Consider the following 23,604-nt stretch of genomic DNA (forward strand, 5'->3'; position numbering starts at 1 on the left):
TCTCTGGGCGGTTCACAAAAATCATAACTCCTTCTATTGGAGTTATGGTATGTCATAAAGCTGATAGTGAATCGTTGATTCTCTTTTGGTAATTGTTCTCTGCATCTCCTGCTTGTTGACATTCTGTTTCGATGAGATGTTTGATAACCAGGCAAGCACTCAATTTTAGTTGTGCTCAACACGTTGTTTGTGTTTGGGTATGTCACCTTGACTGGCATGAAGCATGACATAATTTGTCTTGTGCTTTCTCGAAAATCAGGATATGTATTGATTAACCAACTCTAGCAGCTTATTTATGTTGGCTCTCAGGAAGGCATCATCTCAACCATCAATGCTCATTGTATGAATAACCCTTCCAGAGGCTGAAGCTGAAAAAATGATCAGAAAATGGAGCTGTTTGATTAAGCTGCTCCTTAAATGTTGTACATTCAAAATATGTGACTTGAGAAAAATCAGGACAACATTCAGGATAATAGTGTCAGTTTTTCTGCTAAAGTAGACTCCATCGCTGATTCCCACCTTGAAAGGAGAACATTTTCCTGTCATGGTAGCTGGCTTTACATTACCCCAGAACTTCAGTGAACTGGACTCATTGCATGCAGAGCTGAAATGCCTTTCCTAACGTAATGCAAGTAGAACAGGCTCAGTTGCCATTTCCTTGGACTGAGAAAGAATTCCGCACAGGTTAGATTACAGAGAATGTTGTTCCTTGAAAAAAATTACCTGCTTGCATTTTGAAAGAAAATGATTGCTGCCTTCATCGTTGCAGAAGAAAACATGGAGATGTACAGATAACGCAAAGTCTCACTTAGAAACTAGACATAGCCTTGTGTTTTTTGACCACCCTGTGGCAGTACAGCTCATTTTGAAGAGCATATCCTGTTAGCAGCACATAGCCCTCTACTGTGGCCAGTATCTCCCACTTTGTTAACATTTATGTGTATATATATACATACATGGCATGTAATGAAAAAGTCACAATGGAGGTAGAGTAATGTAGAACAGTTGTCAAATAACATAGGTAGTAAGGGAAGTAATGGGCAGTATCCAACACTGCCCGCATTCTAGTACTACTCACCGCTAGTGCAACAGGAGGCTAGTGGTTCCAAAAATGTTTGGAAATGAACAAAGTTTCTCATTTCCAGAACAAGGGAGGTCAGCAGAGCTTGCTTTCAGCTTGTTTCCAGGGTTATTTTAGGAAGTGATAGCTTCCTGCTGCACTTGCAGTGGGTCCTGCACACGCGGAAGAAACAGGGGAGGCTCAGCGGCAGTATTGGATACTGCCCGATGTCCTTGTAACTGATCTCACAGAAGCCATTCTCAGGCTGTCTCTTGTTTCTAGCCTTGACTTCGCGCTGCTTTTCTTTCCAACAGTGAGAGCTGGAATTATTTTCTTTCTAAATGCAAGTGGTTATTGTTTTCAAGGTAATAGCATTCTCTACTGGTTTCTGTGCCTTACGCAGAGGATGCGTGGAATATGGGCAACCACCTCTGTCTTGTGTCAATTCCTTCCTGCTATCAAAGAGAATTGTTCAAATCACATATACTATTAGCCTCTCTGCAAAATAGGTTGCACTTCCCAAACCAAATGTAATGGCAGTGAGACTCATTCTTAATGTCCCTTTTTGCAATCTCCATTCTTGCTGGTACCTTTTCGATTAAAGCCGTGATGAGAATTGCTCAGCACTCCAAATGTAATATTGCTGTCATTTTATATTGAGGCAGGATAACTTATGCTGATTGATGGTGTGTTTCATCATTATATTCATCACGAGACATTCCTCGTATGCTTGACATTTCGAAACCCCATGTTTGGAATGTGCAGTTTTATTTTGAGACCTTTATTAAACAACTCCAAGTCTAAGGGTTTAATTGTTACTGATAGCTAAGAGTATAATTACCTTGGTGAAATATCATGACTATATTAAGCAAATGGAGATTGGCTTCTAGAATTAGGTGAACACAAAATCATTTTTCTTGTTTGATATGGGGCTGTTTCAAGAGAGCCTCTAATATCGTTTTGCAACATCTCTTTAAGGAAAATGAGCAATGAGGTTTTAAAGAGCTGTGTTCCAGAAGGAAGTTGTTGCCTTTTGAATTTAATACTTGGGAGGTTTACAGAGCTAAGCTTAATTAGGACTGTTCTTCAAAGGGAAAACAAAACATTAAAAACGGAGGCATGATGTCAGTCCTGTCTACTCCTAGATAAGGGGATATCGAGGCACGGTTTTCTCCCTTTGTTACCTTATGTTATCAGGTGCAGAAATGGCTGAGCTTTGGGTTCATTCCATCAGCAACAGAGACAAAGCCACTATTTACAACAGCCTTCACGAACTTAGCGCCCTTCAGATGTTTTAGACTACAAATTCCAGTATTCCTTACCATTTGCTATGCTGGTTGGGGCTGATGGGGGTTAAAGTCCAAAACTTTAGTTTGGAAGGCATCAGGTTGTGGAAGGCTGCTTATCCTATTGATTCCATCCTGGTCACGTCAGGGTTGCATGTACTTTACTGTTGCCATCAATGGTTGTGCTGCTGAACTGCAGGTAATGGGTGGCGTGCAAGTCTGTTTCCCCATGTTGTTGGGGGGTTTCTTGAGAAGTCTGTTTCCCCATGTTGTTGGGGGGTTTCTTGAGAAGTCTGTTTTCCCATGTTGTTGGAGGGGTTCTTGAGACGATATGGAAGCCCTGTTGCTAGTAGCTGCTCTTGATTAACGCTTAGTAGAAATGATCCCACACCTACCGGACAATACAGTAATGCCTTTCCTGTTTCAATTGTTGTTTAACTTTGTTTTCTCCAGGGTGGTTTTACACGTTGGTTGTAAAGGTGGGTCAAGAGGACAAAGAGGGTACCTTCCACTTGCCCAGTTTTCCACCCTGTACTGAGTGTGGCAAAATTCCTTGCAAATATCTTCTCTGCTAAAGGTAAAAGGCAGGATAGAGCCCATTTTTTTTAGGCATACCCACCAACATTCCAAAATTGCAGATGAGCCAGGGGGGTCGGCGCAAGCTGTGCTGTGTGGTTTGCAGCGATTGAACCCTCTTGAGCCAGGGTGGCAGAACCCCCAGGAGAGGCAGATGTGAACATGACCTGAATCCCCATGTTGTACCCAGGAGGCTATGCATAAGGCATTAGAATGGCAGTAAATGACCTTTTCCGTTCTTAGCCTTTTAAAGGCAGAGTGCCTCCTTTCCCCTCCAGCGCGCACATTATCTGTTAACATTAATTTATGGTAAAAGGTGTTTTAATGCCAGAATGATAGGAGCCATTCATGTAACATTAAATCAAAATAAATACTGTGGTCCACCCTGCAGGGCTTTTTCAGGGTCTTAAGAATAGTTCTTCATCCAGAACAGCTAATGGTTCTTCTTTCTCTTGAACAAAAAGAACATTAATAGCTAGCTCCTTGCTAGAAGGTTGGTTTATGAAAATTAGAAATACATGAACAAGAGAGAGATTTATTTGACCTTCATTATCTACAGCTCTCCTGGGAAGCATCATCTTCTGAAGCTTCAGAAGCTGGAATATTTTATGCCCAGTAAAAAAAGAAACTAGATTAATCCAATGTTATGGCTGAGAATTTCAACACACCAATGTCAGGTAATTCGGAGTTAGGGCTTTCTGAGCGGCCAGTAAGTCAGTTTATGCATCTGTTCCGCTCTGTGGCTTGTCACAGTGGAACACTTGTGCTTTAAGCTCCTCAGCCTTGAATCGCGGCGGCTGCATGTGGGGATAACAAAGGACGTCAGCAGTGAAATGATTGGAGAAGGAGGAGGAGGAGGTGGTCTGGCGGAGGGAAATGGAAGAGAAAGGATATACAAGGAGGCAAACTTTGCTGGCATCATGGGCACCTACAGGAAGGGACAAGGCTGTGTGTGCAGTGGCCCTAATACCCGATGAACTGCAATCTCCAGTTGCCCGGTTTTCATTTAAAAAGAAAAGAAAAAGCAAGTCTCTAGCCTTTGTAGCACCTGAGTGTGCAGCCACTATTTTGCCTACAATCTGAGTATGTTAGGGATGTGTTCAGCCTTTTAGGGGTCTTCCCTTAGTGGCCTGGTTCAGACATTTTGTGGTTAAGCAGCATGGTTTAGCATGTTGTCTGAACCAGGCCATCGTGCCTACCAAAAAAACAAAAGGCAGCAGCAACAACAGGACTTCATGATCTTCCTAACTCAAGTCTTGTTAATAAACTTTTTCTGAATTTATAAACATTTTAAAAACGTGAGCAGATAAATTCCATCATTATTATACCCATATTGCAGGGGGCAGGACTTTGGCTTAGAAAGTGTGATTCCGTTGGTCTTTCAAAGTGCCGCAGTGGTGCTGCTGTTCCCATTTTGCGTGCATGTGTATGTTAGGGTAGTGTAAGACAACTCTGCCATGTAGTCCAGAGTGTTGTTATCCTGTCTCCTGCTGTGTCACTGTTTTAGGGAAATGCAGATGTGGCTGTGAAGTTGATTGCAGCAGCAGCAGCAGCAGTGCATTATATTAAGGGCTGGAGGTGGTTGTTTGTGTATCTATAGCTTTACAGGAATTTGGCATTTTTAGTTCTTTCAGGAGGATCAAGTGGAGCCTCTCTCCATCTCTCTTAGGTCAGGGCCTTGGAGCTGAGGCAGCGTCAGGCAGCTTCTCAGAAGATTGTGTTCTCGCATGTGTTGTAGTAATAAATAACCCTGATACAAAGGTTATTGTATGAATCTGCCTATAAAGCAGAGTTTAGGAGTAGTCTTCAAACTGAGCAGGTCACATACCCTTTACTCCAGTAATGTCCATTCGCCCAAGGACCATTTACGGAGATGAATGAAGTCAGGAAAGGAATTTAGGGTTTCAGCTGCTGGTGGAAAGACATTGTTTAGGCACCAGGTATACCCACTGAGAAACAAAAGAGGGGAAGATCTGTCATACAAATTTCTCAGAGATGATGTCTACCTATCTTGGTAGACATGGTGTCCAGGCCTTGTCACTGCTCAGTCACCAGATCGACCAGAAATGGTGGACCTGTTCTCTGATGCTATCAGGGCTTATTAAAAAAAAAAGTGCAACCAAACACAAAATGTGCATTTCCAGGAAAACAAACAAACATGCAACTCCAAAAGAACATTGCTGCAGTTCAAAATTCAAGTTATGCAAAATTTGTATTGCTAACTCGTGTAAAATGAGGTTGATGATGATGTGAATAGTAAAGTGAGTAGCCCAGGCTTTTCTAGAACCCTAAACCCTGATCAAGCTCCCGCTGCTAAAGACACTCCCCACAGACATGATGTCTTCCAGATGTTTTGGACTTCATCTCCCATCAGCCCAAGCCAGTACAGCCAATGTTCAGGAATGCTGGGAGTTGTAGTCCAAAACATCAGGAGGGAACCAGGTTGGGGAAGACTGTTCTAGAAAGTATTCACCAACGTTTCCAAGATGAAGGAAGTTATTCTAGGCAATTCATGTGAAGCTGTCAATGTTATAATAAGGACAGTGATGTCATAAAATATTCAATGTGATATTCTTAAGGCAGCTGTACTGTGCTTGTGCATTTGGGATTCCCCCCCTCTTGTTTCTAGGTATTTTGTTTTTTATCCCTCACTCCAAATAAAGTTTCTTTGGAGTTCACGGTCCTCCTTGAACATAGCGCTCCCGAAATAATTTCTTGCAGGGAATACTGTGCAGAGTTCCAAGTGTTGTTGTGGCTGTTCTACTGCTAACTAGAGCTGCATCTGGTGTTCAGAGTATCAAGTACTACTTCATCGGGTTGGCAGAGAGGAAGGGGTCAAATCCAGCTACGTTTGTCATTGCTGTCGCTACAGAAGCCCATAGCTACTTGCCAGAGCAGAGAGATGGGCACAAGCCAACACACTCAGTTTTTCATCGTGTTATTTTGCTATTTATTAAAACTCATTTATTGCAATTATTTTAGGTAAATAATTGCAATGTGGTTTCCTAGTGGTCTTGAGCTTGCTTACGGAAAAGTAGAAGGTAAATCTGTTATTGGGCCTATTTAATGTGATAAGAGTTCTCTGGTAACTTTTGGCTTCAAAATTGAATTCTACATGTTCATATATCACCCTTTGATACTATTTTATTTCATTTGTTTAAAAAAAACACCCAAGAAAGACTAGGGGGAAAAAACCTTTTCATTTTTATTATTTGCAAATGCCATTTGCAAACTTGTTATGCTGACCTTGTTGGGAATATTATTGCATTATTCTTCTGCGAGAGCAACATGCAACTCAGCGGCAAGGGAAGCGAAAGCAATTTCAAGATTACAACGAAAACAAAACACCTTTTTATGCCCCTCCTTTAGAAAGATGCTTATTAAGATAGTGTCTGGGGAAGCTTGGTATGGAGAACAGCTGCTAGTGACCTGCCTCAGGCATAGTTCAGAACAAATTTGGGTGGGTGGTAGTAGCGTGTTGTGACCTTTCTGTGTTAAGTGAACATTAAAGCAGGGGTTGGCATCGCTAACATATCCAGAGCCTCCCTGTTCTCGGTTTTCTCTTTTAAAAATAAGGACTTTTTAAGCTCTGCTGAGCATGTATTGGAAGCATTCAGGTGCTCTTTGGAAATGCTTTATTCCAATTCCCTCTAAATAGAAGATTTATTTATTTATTTGTTTTAAGAACCAAGCAACTTCTGTGAAATCACTTGTATCTCCCCAAAGCATTTCTGTGGGAGCCGTGGTGCCTTGCATTTTTCATGAGCGCGGAAGTAGCTTCTTGGAGAACAACAGAACTGTGGTCAGCAAATGTGTTTTGAAGTTAGCAGTCTTATGTATGCACATTGCTGCCTTTAGTCAGATTGCCTCTGTAGGGAGATGTTCCTGCTTCCAGGCCTCTGTACATATTTTGATACATCGGAGGTCAGAAAAACAACCATAAAAGTCTATTTATCTGCAGGATACATTGATGATGATAAGATGCAGGCCACGCTTGGCTGCTCTGCCGTCTCTGTGCCTTGCTGGAGTAGCCATGAGTGCTTTTACATGAGCCTCTGCAAGAACAGAGGGTGATGTGTAATGGACCTGTTTACCACATCGTATAGCTTCGGGCCTCTCCTCTACACCAAACCAAAGCAAGCCCCGGAAAGCAAAACATAGTTACTGATATAGCTAACTTTTTTTCTTCTCATCAGCCACTTCTTTAGTAGAAAGATGCCACGTCTCTCTGCTCTCCCAACTTACTGCCCATTATAGGCAGAAGATGAAATGCAGTGCCCTTATGCCCTGTTTTCTGAGCTTATAAAAGTAAGGCCAGCAAAATTAAACTGTCGCTTTTCAGCACTTCCTGAACAGGCTACAGTGCAATTGGAAAAAGCAGCTTTAGTGTGTGTTGTTTTGAAAGCAGTTGTCAAAGCAAGTTTTATATATGAATATTAAAAAGGCCAGACTATTTTTATTTTATTTTCTACACTGTTTAAAAGTATTAGTTAACGTTTGTGAGATCCTATTAGCTGAAGTATTTCAAGGAAGTAGTAAGAGTTTTTTAAAAGGTGTTGATGTAATCTGCTATCCTGAGAGCATGTTTTGAATCACTCATTTGTTAGTTGAGAGAGGGGGGGATAATAATAATAATAATAATAATAATAATAATATCATCATCATCTTACCCGCCTCTCCCTTTGGGTAAATTAGAAACTGAAGCACATTGAAGACCTAGGTGATAGTCCCCTAAATAATTAGGGGGTCTTAATGGCCTCCTGTCAGTTGGTGATATGAGACGTAATGCAGAAGTATAGCAATTATCTTAGATAGGCATAATTACTTGGTCTTTGCAATTAATTCCAAGCTCATAATGCTTTAGGAGTGACCAAGACAGCAAGTGAGAGCCAGTGTGGTATAGTGGCTAAGGTGTTGGACTGGTCGTCGGGAGATCCGGGTTCTAGTCCCCACTCAGCCATGGAACCCCACTGGGTGACTTTGGGCCAGTCACAGACTCTCAGCCCAACCTATCTCACAGGGTTGTTGTTGTGAGGATAACATGGAAAGGAGGAGGATTATGCACGCTGCCTTGAGTTTCTTGGAGGAAAAAAAGGCGGGATATAAATGCAAATAAATAAATAAATAAATAAATAAATAATACAAAATTGCCCTGTACTGCATCTGAGCATGGGTCCGTCTATCCCAGTATTTTAGGCAGGGGGTCTCTCCTGTGTGAAGTTTCTGTTGTTGTTGTTGTTAATCTGGAGATTCCAGGGATTGAACCTTGGATGTTTTGTGCTCTACACTAAGCTATGGACCCCCTCCTTGGCTAGACATGGCTAAACACTGTTCTCTAACCCTGCTTCTGTAAGGAAATTTCGCAATAGCTGCCACTTGTGTTTTCAGCCTTAGAAATACCAACGTTTCTTTCAGATTTGCTTCAGAGAGCTCTCGGATTGGCTTGGTTCTCTCCCTCTGACCCTGGTCCCCATGTTTAAGGAACGCAGTAGCTTACCTTTGTAATTCTCCAACTAGACCAGAATATAAATTCATTCTAACATTTCCTTGCTCCTTATTTTGTCACCCAATTGGATAAACAGTCCCACCTATTGCGTCTGGTGGTCTGATTCTAATTTTCTCACACAGATTTGGAGAATTTTGCCTGTGAAAAATTACTACAGTTCAGAGAGAGGGAAAGAGAAAAAACAGGCTATTTGAAAATTGGTCTGGGTGTTGAGAAGGCTCCTTTGGGACGCTGTTATAGTGAGTTTCAGCCAGAAACATATGTTTAAAATCTCAAAAGTCAATGAAAGATTTAAAGGAAAAAGAAATTCATTACTGAATAAATGTAGCTGTTCAAAAGTTCTTTTGTATAGATTTTATTACATTTGAGGAGTGGCTAAGAAGGTTTGAGTAGCTTTGCTTCCCCAACCTGGTGCTCTCCCAGTATTGGACAGCATGACCAGTGGTCAGGGATGATGGGAATTGGAATCCAAGACGTGAAGGGCAACAGATTGGAGAACGGCATTGTCTGAAGGTATATGATGCGGCCACTTTAAGAAAAACACTGATGCTGGATCAGACCAAGGGTCCATCTAGTCCAGCATTCTGTTCACACAATTGTGCTTTGTCAAGTGCAGTGGGCTTTGTGGGTGCAGGATCAACCGTCTGAGCTTAACAATTTGATGCTGAAACAATAATAAATCATCCTCAGCATTTATTTATTTATTTATTTATTTATTTATTACATTTTTATACCGCCCAATAGCCGAAGCTCTCTGGGTGGTTCACAATATTTTTTTTTTTAAAAAAGAAGCTTTAACATATGCAAATCCTTCCAGAAGAGCAGAAAAAAATAATAAAACCAACAAACACAGCAATAAGTACATATTTCTGAGGTATTTCGTCTGCTCTGGAAAAGCCGGTGCAGACCTGTAGGATGACCGAGATTTGCCAGGGTAAGAGGTGGAGCGGGGGCCTGATCCCTGTTGGCAAGGAGACGGGGCTTGTCCATCCGATAGATGGATGGACAGATGGGGGGTCAGCTGTAAGGACAGAGCGGAAAGACACGGGGTGTGTGTGTGTGGTTTCCAGGGAGGCACAGGAGGGCGGGTGCGCAGAGGGGCAGCCTTTCCCAAGTGGAGAACCTTCCGATGGGTTGGACCACATTTACATAGAACATTTCGGTGTTCAAAACACTTCAAATGCAGTGTGCCTTTTTGATACTTACCATAGCCGTACGTCTAACCTAGGATGGCGTTTTAGGCATTAGACTAATCCATGAGGGCTTATGCCAGCCTTCCACAACTGGGTCCTGTCCAGAAGCGTTTGACTGCAGCTTCCAGCAAGCAGTTGGGGAAGGCCACAACAACACCTCAGTCTCGTAACATAGGTTATTATACTCCTTGAGTTCCCAGCGGAACACCCATGGATGCCATGGTTCCCACGCACAATTGCCTTGGTGCCTGCGAAGGTCCCCTGCCACTCACAATTTTCAGTAGTGCTTGGCCTGGGGCCATTCCCCGTCTCCCTCCTTTGCCCAGAAGACCTCTTGGCCCCTAAGACGATTTCTTAGGGATTGAAAATGGACGGCAGCTGCAGGCCACACACACACCAGTTTGCAGTGCAGTCAGGCCCATGGCAACACTTTTCAAGCTTCCTGCCTGGTAAGCTTGGGGTGGGGAGCTGCAGGGGGACTTTGGGGGGAATGGGGAGGGTAGTGGGGCACCTAGGCGGTTGCAGAGAGGCTGGGTTGTTGGAGGGACTGACCTTGGGAGGTGACTTTGAAAGGAAGAGTGTGATTCTTGTGTGTTTGCAGTGTGGGCTGTTTGGTTTTGAGTGTGATCCTCGTATTAATTTCGTCGAAGGAATTTGATGGCATAAATGAACTTAAGGAGTGATTTGGGGAAACAATTGGTCTTTGAAGTGGGTGGTCTGTTGGAAGCAGGAAACTGTGGGTTCAAAGCAGTGGTTTTGTGTTTTGGGCTTCAGGCCCCGCCTCTGCCTTGTACGTTCTTGCGCAAGTTACTTGTCTTTTGGCTAGCCAATTTGCCTTTTTGTGAAATGGGTGTTTTGTGACCAGCTGCACCCTCCGTGGGAGCCATTTTGTGATGGTGCCAATACTACTTCCTCAAAATTCCAGTCATGTCCACTAGCCCGAAAGGGTTGAGGACGCCTGATACATTCCTATCGCTGATAGAGGTGGGTGAGTCTGAAAGAGTCTTACCCAAGCCTACATAGTAGTTAAACTCCATAGGGACTATATAAAGTGTTTATGTGTATAAATTTCCATGTATATTACACTGTGGTGTAAATCCATTCTCATTCTGTGAATTTTTCGAACTAATTTTCCTAATGATCCGGTAAAGTATATTGGTCTGTGATGGAAATGGCTTGTGGCCTTCAGCTTTTATCTAAATGATGGTAATTGGGTGATGGTTGCCTTCCAATTATTTTGATGTAGCTGCTGTATTTAATGTTCAATTGCATCTTTTGTTGGCTTCTCGACTAACTTAAATCATAGGTCCCTTTAGAGCTGTCAAATTAAACGGTTTATCTGTTGCTGTAGCTTAATTTCTCAAGGAGGTCTCTTACTTTTATCTTTTGAGATCCCTATAATAAGCTTTTATTAGTTTCAGTTCAGCCTCTTTTCTGTGATGGGGCATCCCAATGAGATGGCAGTTAGTTTATTTTCTATTCCTTTTTTTTAATAATAATAAAAAAAAGATTAAAGACATCAAGATCTGAAGTTCAGCCAATCTTAAGAGGCGGTTCAGAGCATTACACTCTCCTGAGGTTCGCAGAGAGCGTTCCTCCCTGTGGGATGGTGATTCCTCCTGGAGGAAAAAGGGAGGGTCCCCTTGTGATTTTTTGCTCTCCAGAGGGGGGAGCCAGAGTGAGACCCTTGGTGCATCTTGCCCAATATTGTCGACACTGACTGGCAGAGGCTCTCTTCAGGCAGGATTCTTTCTTAGTCCTACCTGGAAATGCCTGGCATTGACCTTGGGGCCTTCCCCGGGCAAAACAGGTGCTCTGAGCCACAGCCCTTCCTAAGAGCCCAACCATTTGCACTTCTCTTACTTATTCATCATTTCCCCTCTCTTTCTCCCTTGCTTCTTTCCTCCCTTCTCTCTCATGCCCTTTTCCGTCTCCCTACTTGCAGAAGAGTCAGGGATTCCTTAACACACACACATACACACACACATACACACACACACGAGAGGAATCCTGTTGCTATGCAGCCCTCGTGTCTCCCATCCTTGAAGGCTATTACGGTGGGGAATGCATTATTGGTGAAGTGCTGGTTGCCTTATAGGTGGAATCCTGATTGCAATTTGCACTCCTCTTCTGCAGGACCACTGATCAGGCAGTGCAAGGTCTGGTATGGCCTTCATGGTGCAGCTTGCTGCAGCCAGACGTACCCCAAGGCCAATCGGGAGGTGTCGGCTGTCCCAACTCCCTTAATTTGGGAATTTGGGGAGTTGGGAGATGCTCTTGATTTTCCAGCCTGGCTTGGGGAAGCAGGGTACCCCTCCCCTTGAATGTATAAACTTCTTTGGACCTTACCTGCAGCCCAGGTGGAAGGATTAACCCAAAGCTTGTGGAATGCCCAAGGATTAACCCAAAGCTTGTGGAAGATTCAGAGAACAGGAACTCCTTTCTACCCGACATTCCCTCCACTTTTTGGGGGGCAGTGGTATTGCCTATTTCTGCCCCTCTTGCCCTAAATTCACACAGTTTGCATTTCCTTCCTCACTAAATGTTCTTCCTTTTTTTTTTTTAGTTAAGAACTTAAGGGTTGCTTTACACTACTTTGTTGAATGCTTTCTTCTAAAAGACCTGGAGGAAGGGCGAAAGCATTGTTTACACCTGTTCTTAATATGTTGTGCAACCACAAGCAGAGTAATGTTTTCTTGAATAACCCCCAAGGGAAGAAAGCAGTACTGTTTGGGTAAATGCAGGAGTGTTTTCATGTGCATGCGTGTGCACACACGGAGACAGCATTGCACTGAAGGAGTAAAGAAATTACGGACATCCACCCTCTACGTTGGAAACCATCTGTCTTTGCTGATGGGGTCTGGCTCGCTTGCTCCAGCACCAAAGGAGAATCGGTTAGCAAGCTGGCAAGGACGAAGCCATTCCCTCGCATGTGGCACAGCCTTGTTCCTCAGCCAGACTTAGTGTAACGATAGGCTTGAAAAGGCCAGATGGCAGTCAAGGACAGCGTTTAATAGAAGAGAAATGTCTAAATATTGTATCCAAGGTTGGATTCTTCATTCTCTTTCCTCGTTCTGGCCTGGCGCAGACAATGTTGAGGGACCTCCTAAGAAGAGCTTGTGTAGAAGACTGTCAGAGCAGATTGCTATATGGATTTGCAGAGGATTAAAGTTAATTAAAGAGCTCTTCCTTGCTTCCATTTCCTCCTATCTGCCAGCTATTTACATGCTAATGTAGGGCCTGCCAGGGAGAGTAGGAGAGGTGTCAGCACTGGGCATATTATCATACAAGGAAACAGTAGAAACTAATGAGATGAGAATTATATATATATATATATATGAATTGAAAGTCTGTAACACTGTACATTTTGCATATTTTCAGGAGTGTGTGATCTGACTGAATATAATTCACGCCATTAAGGTTGCATCTTGCACTGCATAATAATTTCCTACATTATGCACTGTAATACCTTAGCACAAGCTATTTCATAAATAAAGAGAACGAAGTAAAAAAGGAAAAACAACAACCACCATTCAGTGTTGGGAATGCAAAGCTTGTTTTTGCAGTGGTGATGGGTATTCCCCCCACCCCCTGCCTATATGCCAAATTTCCTGGTTGCTGCTGATACTGTCTTTGTATTGAAATCATTCATTGCTAATGCCATGGGGAGGGAAAAAAGGAGAAGGAAATGGTGGTTTTTAGCTCTCTGCTGAAAATTCCCATTTTGTTTGGTGTTCTTGTTTTTAACGCTTTTGGACAAGATTAATAAAGGGGAAAGTGTGAGGAAGAAGGTTTTCCATTCCGTTAGGCTGCAATGAGGGAGAAGGTGAAGTAGGGCCACCATGAACTCTCTAAGAAGCCAGCTCCGTCAACCTCCTCTCTCCAATAAATGGGCTAGGGTCATGTCTAGCCCTGCTCCTCCTGGGTTGGGGGAAGGAGTTTCAGGCGATCAATCAGAATCAGACTCTGAAGCAGAGGAGATGGTGCCAGAAACATACCCGCCTATACGAGTGGGAGAGTTGGCTCTCATGGGCTCTTCACCAGCTGAGAATGTCAATGTCTTTGTCAATTTCATCCTCCACTTCAGCTTGCCTTGGAAACATGTTTTTTTTTTGTTTTGTTTTTTAAAAAGGCTGCTTCACATACTACCAAAGTAATTTCACCCACCTGAAAAGCACCTTTTCCTCCAGTCCCCTGCTGTTTTCAGCTCCCTACCTCCTCCTCCATGCTTGTTGCTCCCCTCCACTGGCCTCCATTGTTAGCTGTCAGATATGGATATGGGTTACACAGCAGTGACAAGGGTTGGTAAAGATACCCAAAATTCAAGGCAAAGCAGGGAGTGAGGAGGATCAGTAAAGATATGCAAATTTCAGGACAGAGCAGTGAGTGGGATTGGTAAATTACATGGTATAGCAGTAGGGTGGAGGGAAAAATCACGGACTTACACAAGATTGAAAAATAATAGTACTAATTGAAACAATGACTTTTGGGGTGTCCTCTCTTCTCGATTTTTAGGAGCACACAGAGCAGAGGGCATTTGTTTGCGTTGTGGAATGGCAGAATTGTGCCTTTCTATCCTGGCTCCTTGTGCATGAACTCTTGGCTTAGTTTATGCAGTGCGCACAAGCAATCAGATAGAGGAGATCAAGAAACCAGCCCAATGTTGGGGTACTTGAGAGGAAAAGCTGTGGTGCTTCTGTGAGTTTGTTCAAGAGTGTTGCTTGTATTCATCTTGAAGATTCTACCTGCTTATTTAATTGAAAATAATAATAGAAAGGGCAGTGTGAGGAGGATCTCCCAATTGCGGGTGCCTCTGGGCCTTTCCACACATTATGCTTTTAGCTAAACATGAGGGTAGACATTGTATACTGGAAAATAGGCTAATTACAACAAACATGCATCACGCAAGTACAGGATTAGTGCCAATTCACTGCCAAATACACACTTGTAGCATACTCAGATTTGCTCCTACATAAATGTGTGTAAACACTTTCAAAATACTCATGGGAAATTCCAAGTAACTGTGAGGAAACTCCACTATCTGCAGGCAATCCTTTCTTTCACAACTGGATATTAAATGGATATTGTTGTTTTTATGCCTTTGATGGTTTTAAGTTTTTTGCATATTTGTTTTTAATGTTTACTGTTTTTAACCTTTGTAAACCGCCCAGAGAGCTTCGGCTATGGGGCGGTATGCAAACGTAATAAATAAATAAACTATCCCAATATTTGGCTGGTTCGTTTATCTCCCCTGTCTGATTTCTTACAGTTTCTTAGTCTTGTATTCAATTTAACCACTTGGCTGGTTGCTGCTGGTGACTAGGAATTCCATGAAGAATTTCCTCCAGGTGTGGAATTCCAGGCCTGGATTCTCTCTCTCCCCCTCCCCCCCGGCAAGTGAGCAGGCTGGTGAAGAAGAAGAAGAAGAAGAAGAAGAAGAAGAATTTATTTTATTTATTTATTTATTACATTTTTATACTGCCCAATAGCCGAAGCTCTCTGGGCAGTTCACAAAAATTAAAACCATTGGGCAGAATCCAATGGGGGCGCTTATGCTCCCTCCAATTTAGAAGCACTAAATCAAGCGGTGGGTTCTGCTTACGCAACAGAATCAGCGCGACCCACCTATTGTAGAATGGAATTGGTGGGGTGGAAAAGAATCAGCAATGGGCGGAGGCCTGGCATTGCCCATTCTGCCTGCCTTCCATACTCGCTGTAGAGGAAGGACTTCACTTCCTCCTTGGCCAACGTGGACGGGATGGCAAAGGAGAAGTAAGAGTACTCTGCTTCTCCTTCGCCAATCTGCTGTGCTACCTGCAGAACTTTTTTTTTCCTAACCTGCTTTTGCCTTACAAAAGGCTCTTATTAGTAAAAAGCAATGCATATATGTTGTAATAACTTTTGGGGGCTTAGTAACAAGGTTGTTTTCTTGAGATGAGCTCCGAAGCGAAGGCAGAATCTTGTTAATTCCTCTGTGCTCTGCAGTAGGCTTTGCACAATACAGTAGCTCTCTCGTCCCTTAGTTTGCCATGAGAAATTTGATGTGCGGTTTGCTCTGTGCGTTGATGAATGAGCCAGGAATAATGGCTCAATTGGCTTATATGCTGGTACTGCTGGAAGGGTAGGGGGAAAGAGTTGCCTCATAACATATCACAAGAAGTGAAGGGAAGCTTGTGTTTCAGTCTTGCTGTTTTATCCCAATAAATGTTATAAGAAATGTGCTGGGAGGTAGGTTGTATTACAGTGATCCTGGGTGGTTGTTATGTCAGGCCCAATACTTAACAGGTTTTCCCCACTGTCCAACAACCTTATTAGCAGACCAATCCAGGTCAACAGCTACTTCCCCAGACCCTGTCCTTCCAGTAGGGAAAAGTACTGATTTCTGATCAACTGATCAGAGATAAGAGCATTAATCTGCTGAGCACTGGAACTGCCCCCCCCTCCCGGCTTTCTCAGTGTTCAGCAGAGCAAAGCTTTTATCTCTGATCAGCTGCTGATCTGGAGATAAGAGCTTTTCCCTGCTAGGGAGTGGGAGCGATGCTTGGGAGAGAAGCTGCTGATTGATTCTGTCTTGTTCATTTCTGAGTAGACATGGAGAGGTTTGTCCTGCTTACTTCTGAGTAAGCTTAAAACCACTAAGTATCACATTTGGCCCTGTCTACTGTTCGTTTGGGTTTGCCCACAGATGGAGTGTGCCCCCTGAGATCTTTTCCGAGATTGGAATGCCATTTTTGGCCTGCAAAAAGCTCCCCATCGCTGCTCTGGGTGATTTGGCTTGAGCCGAATTGAGCATGGGTTCCAGGACATTGCTCCTCCAAGTGCCTGGTAATAAGAGAGGATTTCCCATATCTTTGCTCCAGTAGGGAAAAAGGGTCCCAGTGTTGCCGTGAGTGGCGTCTGTTGTGCAACTCTTCCGGAGGGTGTTCACTTTTAGAAGCACAGTCTCTGTTTACTGTGATAGAAAAATGTCCTCCGGAGTGCTTTTGAAACTTGAAAGCCAGCTTGTAAACAAGGCAGAGATGGAGACTCCTAAAGAAGCTTGCTTTCCTAGTAAAGATAGCAAGGATTGCAAGCTGTTGCTTGAAAACGCCAAAGTCCTTCTGTGCAGCTTTTTAAAAAAGACTTTTTATTCCGAGTGAAGAAACAGAGGAGAGGAATACTGATATTTTGGTATGTCTTCTTTTTTTTCAACTTTATGAAATCCTTTGTTCTGGCAGCCCAGAGGGACTTAATACAATGAGAGCAACCAGTCTGAGGCTGAATTGCTCCCTGATGCGACTGCATGAGGAATAAATGTGATCCCCAATGTCTGAAATTTGCTAAAGGTGGTGACCTGGGCCTGCTGAGAGAGCAGCATTTGTCTGTTTATAGACTCAGTCCTGCTGCTGGGTTGGTTTTGGAGGGAGATTTGTGTTTTAACTGCCTGGAAAAAAAAAAGTATAAAATGTACGGATGAAAGAAGACAGCGATGGTTAGGAGAGGGGGGAAGCATACATGCACAACGACTCTGCATGGATCAAGATGGCACAGAGTGAACCAATGGGTTTCATTAAGTCGGAACAGGAACAAAACATGATTAAGTTGACTAGAGGTTTGCAGGCTGAGCAATAGGGCAGAATCTAGGCAGGCATGCCTAGATTTGTGCGTGTGAACATGGACACCCTATACTTGCCCCAAAGAAAGTGTCTAAAGTGAGAAAGAAGAGACAGAATTCCGTTAAACTGTTGAAGGAGTGGAATTGGGCTGTAGCTGTGTTTTTCTCCTTCCTGTTTTTCATTGCTCCTTATCCTCAAACCATCCCACTCTTGTTCCTACGCAGCAGTTGCTCGTAATTGTCCAGATGTGTCATGCTCTCGGAGGCTACAGATCATTTTTCAACACCTCCATTGTACATTCAGGAAATAAGGACATAATGAATAGCAATTTGAACCCAGGCATCCAGGTCTTGCTGTCTAGTCTTGTGAATGCAGTTTGGGTTTGGGCGTTGTAAGTTTGGAAAATAAGAAGTGGCCCTAGATTGAGTCAGAGCATTGGTCCACCTTGCTCAGTCTTGTCTACTTGGAGGCAGAAGCTTTTCCCAGCCCTGCCCAGAGATCCTGGGGATTGAAACTGGGACTTCCTGCATGAAAACCTAAGGCTCTTCTGTTGAACAATTGCTCTTCTCCAACTGTTGGAGGGGAAAGACCTGCTTCCTTTTCTCCTATTTATCAGTCTTACCTGGAGATGCCAGGCATTGAGCCAAACTATGTGATCTTCCACTGAACTGTGTCCCTTCTTTAAGCTCTCCCGAGTCTCTTTTAACCAAACATAAATATTTTCATAATGTATTTTTTTTCCTTATCCATGGCAGCTCCTTCCTTGTTAGTGTAAAAAACAAAAACACGAGCTTGTTGTTTTGCCTCCTTGATTTAGTGGCAACACAGAAGACTTGCAGTACCAGAAGAACAAAATTTAGTGAATTAGAGGTGGCCGGTGTTATAACTGAATAAATAGCCTGTTGTGAGGTACTGGAGGATTTGGGTGAGTGTTTGGTGGGATATATTATTGAGCCAGGATCAATGGTAAGGCAATTCCATTGACTGTTTCCCCCCCCCCTTCCCCTTTTGTACAGTCTTAAGTAATAAAAGTCTCTCTCTCTCTCTCTTTATCTGTCTCTCTCTAGCATTCCCTGCAAATTTTAATTTTTAATAAACTTTGCCCGAGTAGGATTTAAAGCTTATCTCGAAAGACATATTTAGAGTGCTGCCATGGTAAAGTGATTTGTGGGGGGGAAATACATACAGCTGAAAATACGATATTTCTGCATGCCTGCTCCAAACTCTGGCAAGAGTTTTCAAAATGGGATGACTTGTCAGGGCAGACGCTGTGCAAGCCCAGGATTATTAATTAACAGTCGGGACTGGTGGCTCTTGGGCTGCCAGAGACGGATTTTATTGTATCTGAGAGCTCTGTGGGAATGAATCGGTGAACTGATGTGGGGCAGGGAGGGGGGGAGAGAGGGGAGGGAAGTGGGAGTAGCTTCCTTTTAACCTTTCTAGCTCAATCTCTGCAGTTTAATCTGGTGCAAGTATGTTGAGGGCAGATGTGGTTTGAGTTGAAAGGAAGAGAGAGGGTCACGTTGATGAAACGAATGAATGTTTAAGAGTAAGCATTGCAGGAAGGCAACCCCTGAGTTGCATCTAGGCCCTGGGTAGTTTCATCTGGGCCCAGGCAGCCCTACACAATTTCAAGCCACGTCACAGCGAAATGTTTGCCCTCCATTTTCCTCACAAGGAAAATCATACAAAAAATGAAACACCAGGCTGTTATATTTCTCATTTGGCTCGGGATGTAAACACACCTATTTGTATGTAATGCTCTGCTCTCAGTGCACCTGCTTCAGAACTGTGACGCTCCCACTGTTAGATGGTGCCCTTGAGAGCTGTGGTCAAGGGTTGCCATGATTGGGGCCCTGCCGAAGGCCCACATCCCAGCAGGGGCCCAATGGTAAGAGCAGACTGGTTTTGCTCCTCCTCTTCACAATCGCAACCTTCTTTTTCACCTGCCTCTTTCTCTGGCTGAGGCAACGGTGGTGCTGAGAAGGAGGAGCAGGAGATGCCGCGGCCTGCTGGCTCACTGGTTCTCTGCTGGTCAAGCAGGCCAGTGGGAGCGATGATGAGAAAGAGGATGAATGTCCTGCCTCTACTTTAGGAGTCCTCCTCAGAGGAGGACCTAGAGGCCCCAGAAGCTGAGGCCCCAGACCCAAGACCCAAGACCACCATCAGACCCGCAGAAGCCTGAGCCCTCAGGGGAGGTAGTTGCAGGACCATCCCTGCCAGGAGAAAGGGGGTCTGCCTCTGAGGCAGAGGCTGAGCACCCCCTGACCCCCAGGAGGGACGTCGCCTCAAGCGACAGGCGAGTAAGGCTCCTGTGCGATGGAGTACTCGCCTGCAGAAAGGGTCTCCTCAGTAGTAGGGCTCTGAAAGGAGAGCTTTGATTACTGCAGCTGAGCTCTGGGTGGGGTCCAACCAGCTTTGGGCTTAAAAGCCTGTGTTTGGAGTCAGCCAGCGTTGGAACAACTTTGGTCCATCCTGCCTTGTACCGTGTTTCCTGAACCTTGCCTTGCCTGATATCCTGTTTACTGACCTTTTGGACTGCCTACTGCCTCTGCCTCCGGACTGAGTAATGTACCTACTTTTTATGGCGTTTTGACCGTTGCCTGTTATTGTGACTACTCCTGTTATTGCCTGCTCCTTTTGACTGATTGACTGCACGTGCTCTGACCTTGGCCTGCATTGATCGTCCCTCTGTATATACCTGATCTGTACCTAGAGCATCCTACAGCCCAAGACAATGAGGAGCAACAGCACCTGGTGACAACGGCAGTGAGAAGGGACACTCGCAAACGGAGGGGGCATTGAGGGTTTTTAATTTTTGTGAACCGCCCAGAGAGCTTCGGTTATTGGGAGGTATAAAAATGTAATAAATAAATAAATAAATAACTATAAATACATAATTGCCAAGGGCCCTACAAAACCTGGAACTGAGTCTGAGCATGCTCAATCCTACACAGTTGTCTGGTGGATTCTAAGAATGCAAAGGTTGCTTTGGAGCATGAGTGTTCAGCCTCTGTAACACTGCTGCCAAAATAGGTGCAGACAAGGATGATGGCACTTGGGAAGGGGATAGTTAAGAAATCCACCCTCCTTCGAATTTCTCTGTGGATTTTGGGGTTCTACTTTGCTAGATCGTGTGTGCATCTGCCATTTTCCCACTTTCGGTTTTCAAAATTTGTTCAAACCATCCCTGTGCAGTTTGTCAAAGTTTCTGTTTGTATCTCTCTTTCTCCACCTCTCTTACTGGTTAAACCCACACACATGAGGGCATGTAGGCACGGATTACATCGCAGCACACAAAAAAAGAAGAAATCTTGACGTGATAAGAAATCTCGATGTGATAGTGCGATTGCATTAGGATCCCTTTTTTCATGTGGTTTTAATTATTGCGCGTTGCTAAAAGGCATGAAATGAAAACTGTAATAGACTGCATACAAGCCAGTTTCAAGATTAATGTATAAATTCTTCAATTTTTTAAAAAAAGAAAGCAAGCAGAATTGGAACGCAGGAGAGAGCCAACCCGCTGAATAATAATGAAGTGAAATGGGGGACATTCACGCCTCCCAAATTTGTAGCATTCTTGGCCAGGTGTAGGAGGGGCAGTTGGGCTGCCTGATGGCATAGAATAAAGACAGCCCTCTTGCTTGCATCCGGCTTCTTGCATGTGGACTGCTACTTGATCCTAGACTAGCTGGTTGGGGATGATGGGGGAGTGTAGTTCACATCTCAGAGGCACCAGGCTGGGTATGGCTTGGACCAAAGGCAACAACTACCTGGGGGAACCGAGGTTGAATTTATACTGTACTGCACAGTGTAGTACTACTATCAGATACTTGCAGGCACAGTTGCCAAACCGTTGGCCGCAGCTATCTTAGGTAAGGCAGTGATTTCCTAATGCAATGTGAGGTGCCATACGTCAAACTGGAAAAGGAGAAAAAGGAAATAGTGAGCGATTATGTTCTGCTACTGGCCTGATTGGGAAGATTTTTTTTTAAAAAAAAAATGTTACAGCTATTGCAAGTCTAAACAGAGCTGGCCACAAATCTGCCGGATATCAACAGTTGCATGAGAGTTTGTAACCAATTCCAAATAATTAACCTTAAGTGCGTGAATGGCAAAGGGAGAATTTAGTGTATCTGTTTCAAATATAGTTGAAAAGGCTCTGGTAATTTATTACCCAGCAGTTCACTCTGTGTGTTTTTTTTAATCTTCCAGCAGTTAATTATAGCCAGTATGGTTTCAGAACATATTAAGTGCTCAGAGGTTCTTGGGTAGTCCTGGACATGAGATGAGAAGAGAGCCCATCACTGAGACAGGTGGCTTAAAGTTGTACACTTTGTGGCACAATGGGAGAAACATGTTCATACCTTCTACTCCAACTTCCCAGCACCTTCAAAAAATGCACGGCAGCCTGGAACAGTGTTTAGGCATGTGCCTTCAGTGCCATTTAGTGAGGCATGTGGGAAAGACATTCAGCTTCCTCTGAAGCTTCTTTCAGGCCACAAGGGATTATTCTTGGGGGCACCAGCATCCCTGGTTACTATGAGGCAGGAACGGTGACCACAATTAATGTGCTTCAATATGCAGCTTTCAATAAGGTATTCTTTAATTATATCCAAGACCCTTTTGACCTTGCTGTGAAATAACATCCCCTGTACATTATACAGTATAAAAGCAGAATCTTGGTTGTGCTTTTATACTGTATTTTATATTATGGTTCTATATTGTTGTTTTACACTTTGAATTGTCTTAATTTTGTAAACCGCCCAGAGAGCTTTGGCTATTGGGTGGTATAGAAATGCAAGAAATAAATAAATAGATCTCCCTCCATTGAAAGCTGTAATGGTGTCCCTGATGCAATTCTTTTCCTTTGCAGGTAGTTTTTAATTCATAGTTTTTAATATATATATATCATGCTCTTCATTTTGAGCTATTATTTCCATCTTTTGCATTCATCTTTTGATTCATCTGTAGTAGAAAAACCAGTTGTGTTTTTTCACAGGGGGATTTATTTTATTTATTTATTTTATTACATTGATATACTGCCCCACAGCCGAAGCTCTCTGGGCGGTTTACTACAAAATAGTAAACATTAAAAGTATACAAAAATTTAAAAATCATAAAAACAGTATAAAACAACAGTATCCATTTAAAAACAACAATTCTGGGGTCCATTAAAAACAAACTTAATGTTGTTAAATGCTGTTAAAATGCCTGGGAGAAGAGAATTGATTGATAGTGTTTTGTGTTTTGCCCCAGTTTTGTCTCCCTCTTCCTCCTTGGTAAATAACAGCAAGAGCCCCCTGTATAGTTTAAGAAGAAAAAGATATATTAAAAGATTAGTCAGTACATGACTAGCCCCATGGGTGGATCCACAGCTCCAGGAGGGAGCAATTCAAATTGGCAGGTGGCTCACACCTTCGAGGTGAGAATTGGCCCTTGCAAGGCAGGGAAGGCTGCATAATTGGAAGGGATTTTTAGACAGGCAAACAGGCAGAAACCCATTGCAAGATGGAGAGCGGCATTTTGAAAGGAAAGGTATAAGGAAGCAAGCCCATAAAATTTACTGGCTGGCAAGTTTTTTTACTCACCTGCTTATGGGCAGAACAGAACTGCACTTTACACAGAAGGAGGTCTCACCTTATTCCCTGAGACCTTAACAGGTGGGAAGAACAGAGGGGTGGGTGCCCCTCAATAACTTTTTCTTGTCGACAGGGGTGGACATGCAAAGGCAGCGGTAGTGCTGCTTAGGTAGTCCTTCCTTCTTGATGCAACTGCTCAGCCAGGAGTAGAGAGAGTTTATTGTTTGACTCGGTTTGAGCAGGCTGCATCACTGCCAAATTACGAGTCCGTTTGCTCCTCCTCTGCCTTGGAAGAAATGGAATGGAGCCACCACCAGTGAGCCCAGACTGCCTCCCCACCCCCGTTGTTTCCCCTGTTCACCTCTCACTACATTTTGGAAGGCAGTGCTTGTTCCACCAATGCTGCCCATCCCATCCCAAGCCTGCCTCCGCCTGCCTTGCCTTCTCCCCTCCTGTGTCGGACTAGATGGCTGCATGCTCCCAGAGAGGCAGGGCTCATGCAGGGCTGCATTGCAGCCATTTTTGTCACACTGTACTCGTGGTGGCTCAAATTGTTGTCCATTGTGTTGCTGCCAAAGCCAGGTACTCATCACAGTTGCCCACATCAAACACTTACTCTTTTCTGCATACAACGTCTTGCTGCCTCTGGTGACTAGAGTGTTCACATACCAGGCTGGTGTCCGCCTAGCCTTGCATCAGTCCATATTGTTTATTTTATTTCATTTGTTACATTTATATCCCGCCATTCCTTCCAAGGAGCCCAAGGTGGTGTACATTAATCTCCTCTCTATTCAATCCTCACAGTA

The 23,604-nt window shown here is 43.7% G+C and overlaps 1 protein-coding gene across 1 annotated transcript in view; it reads left to right on the plus strand.

Moving 5' to 3' along the window:
* MAD1L1 (mitotic arrest deficient 1 like 1) overlaps nucleotides 1-23,604 on the plus strand; it is a 466,163-nt gene that overhangs the window by 118,914 nt on the left and 323,645 nt on the right. The gene's annotated exons all lie outside the window — the stretch shown is intronic.

This window comes from Elgaria multicarinata, chromosome 17 (assembly GCF_023053635.1).
Source record: "Elgaria multicarinata webbii isolate HBS135686 ecotype San Diego chromosome 17, rElgMul1.1.pri, whole genome shotgun sequence".
Classification (NCBI taxonomy): Eukaryota; Metazoa; Chordata; class Lepidosauria; order Squamata; family Anguidae; genus Elgaria; species Elgaria multicarinata.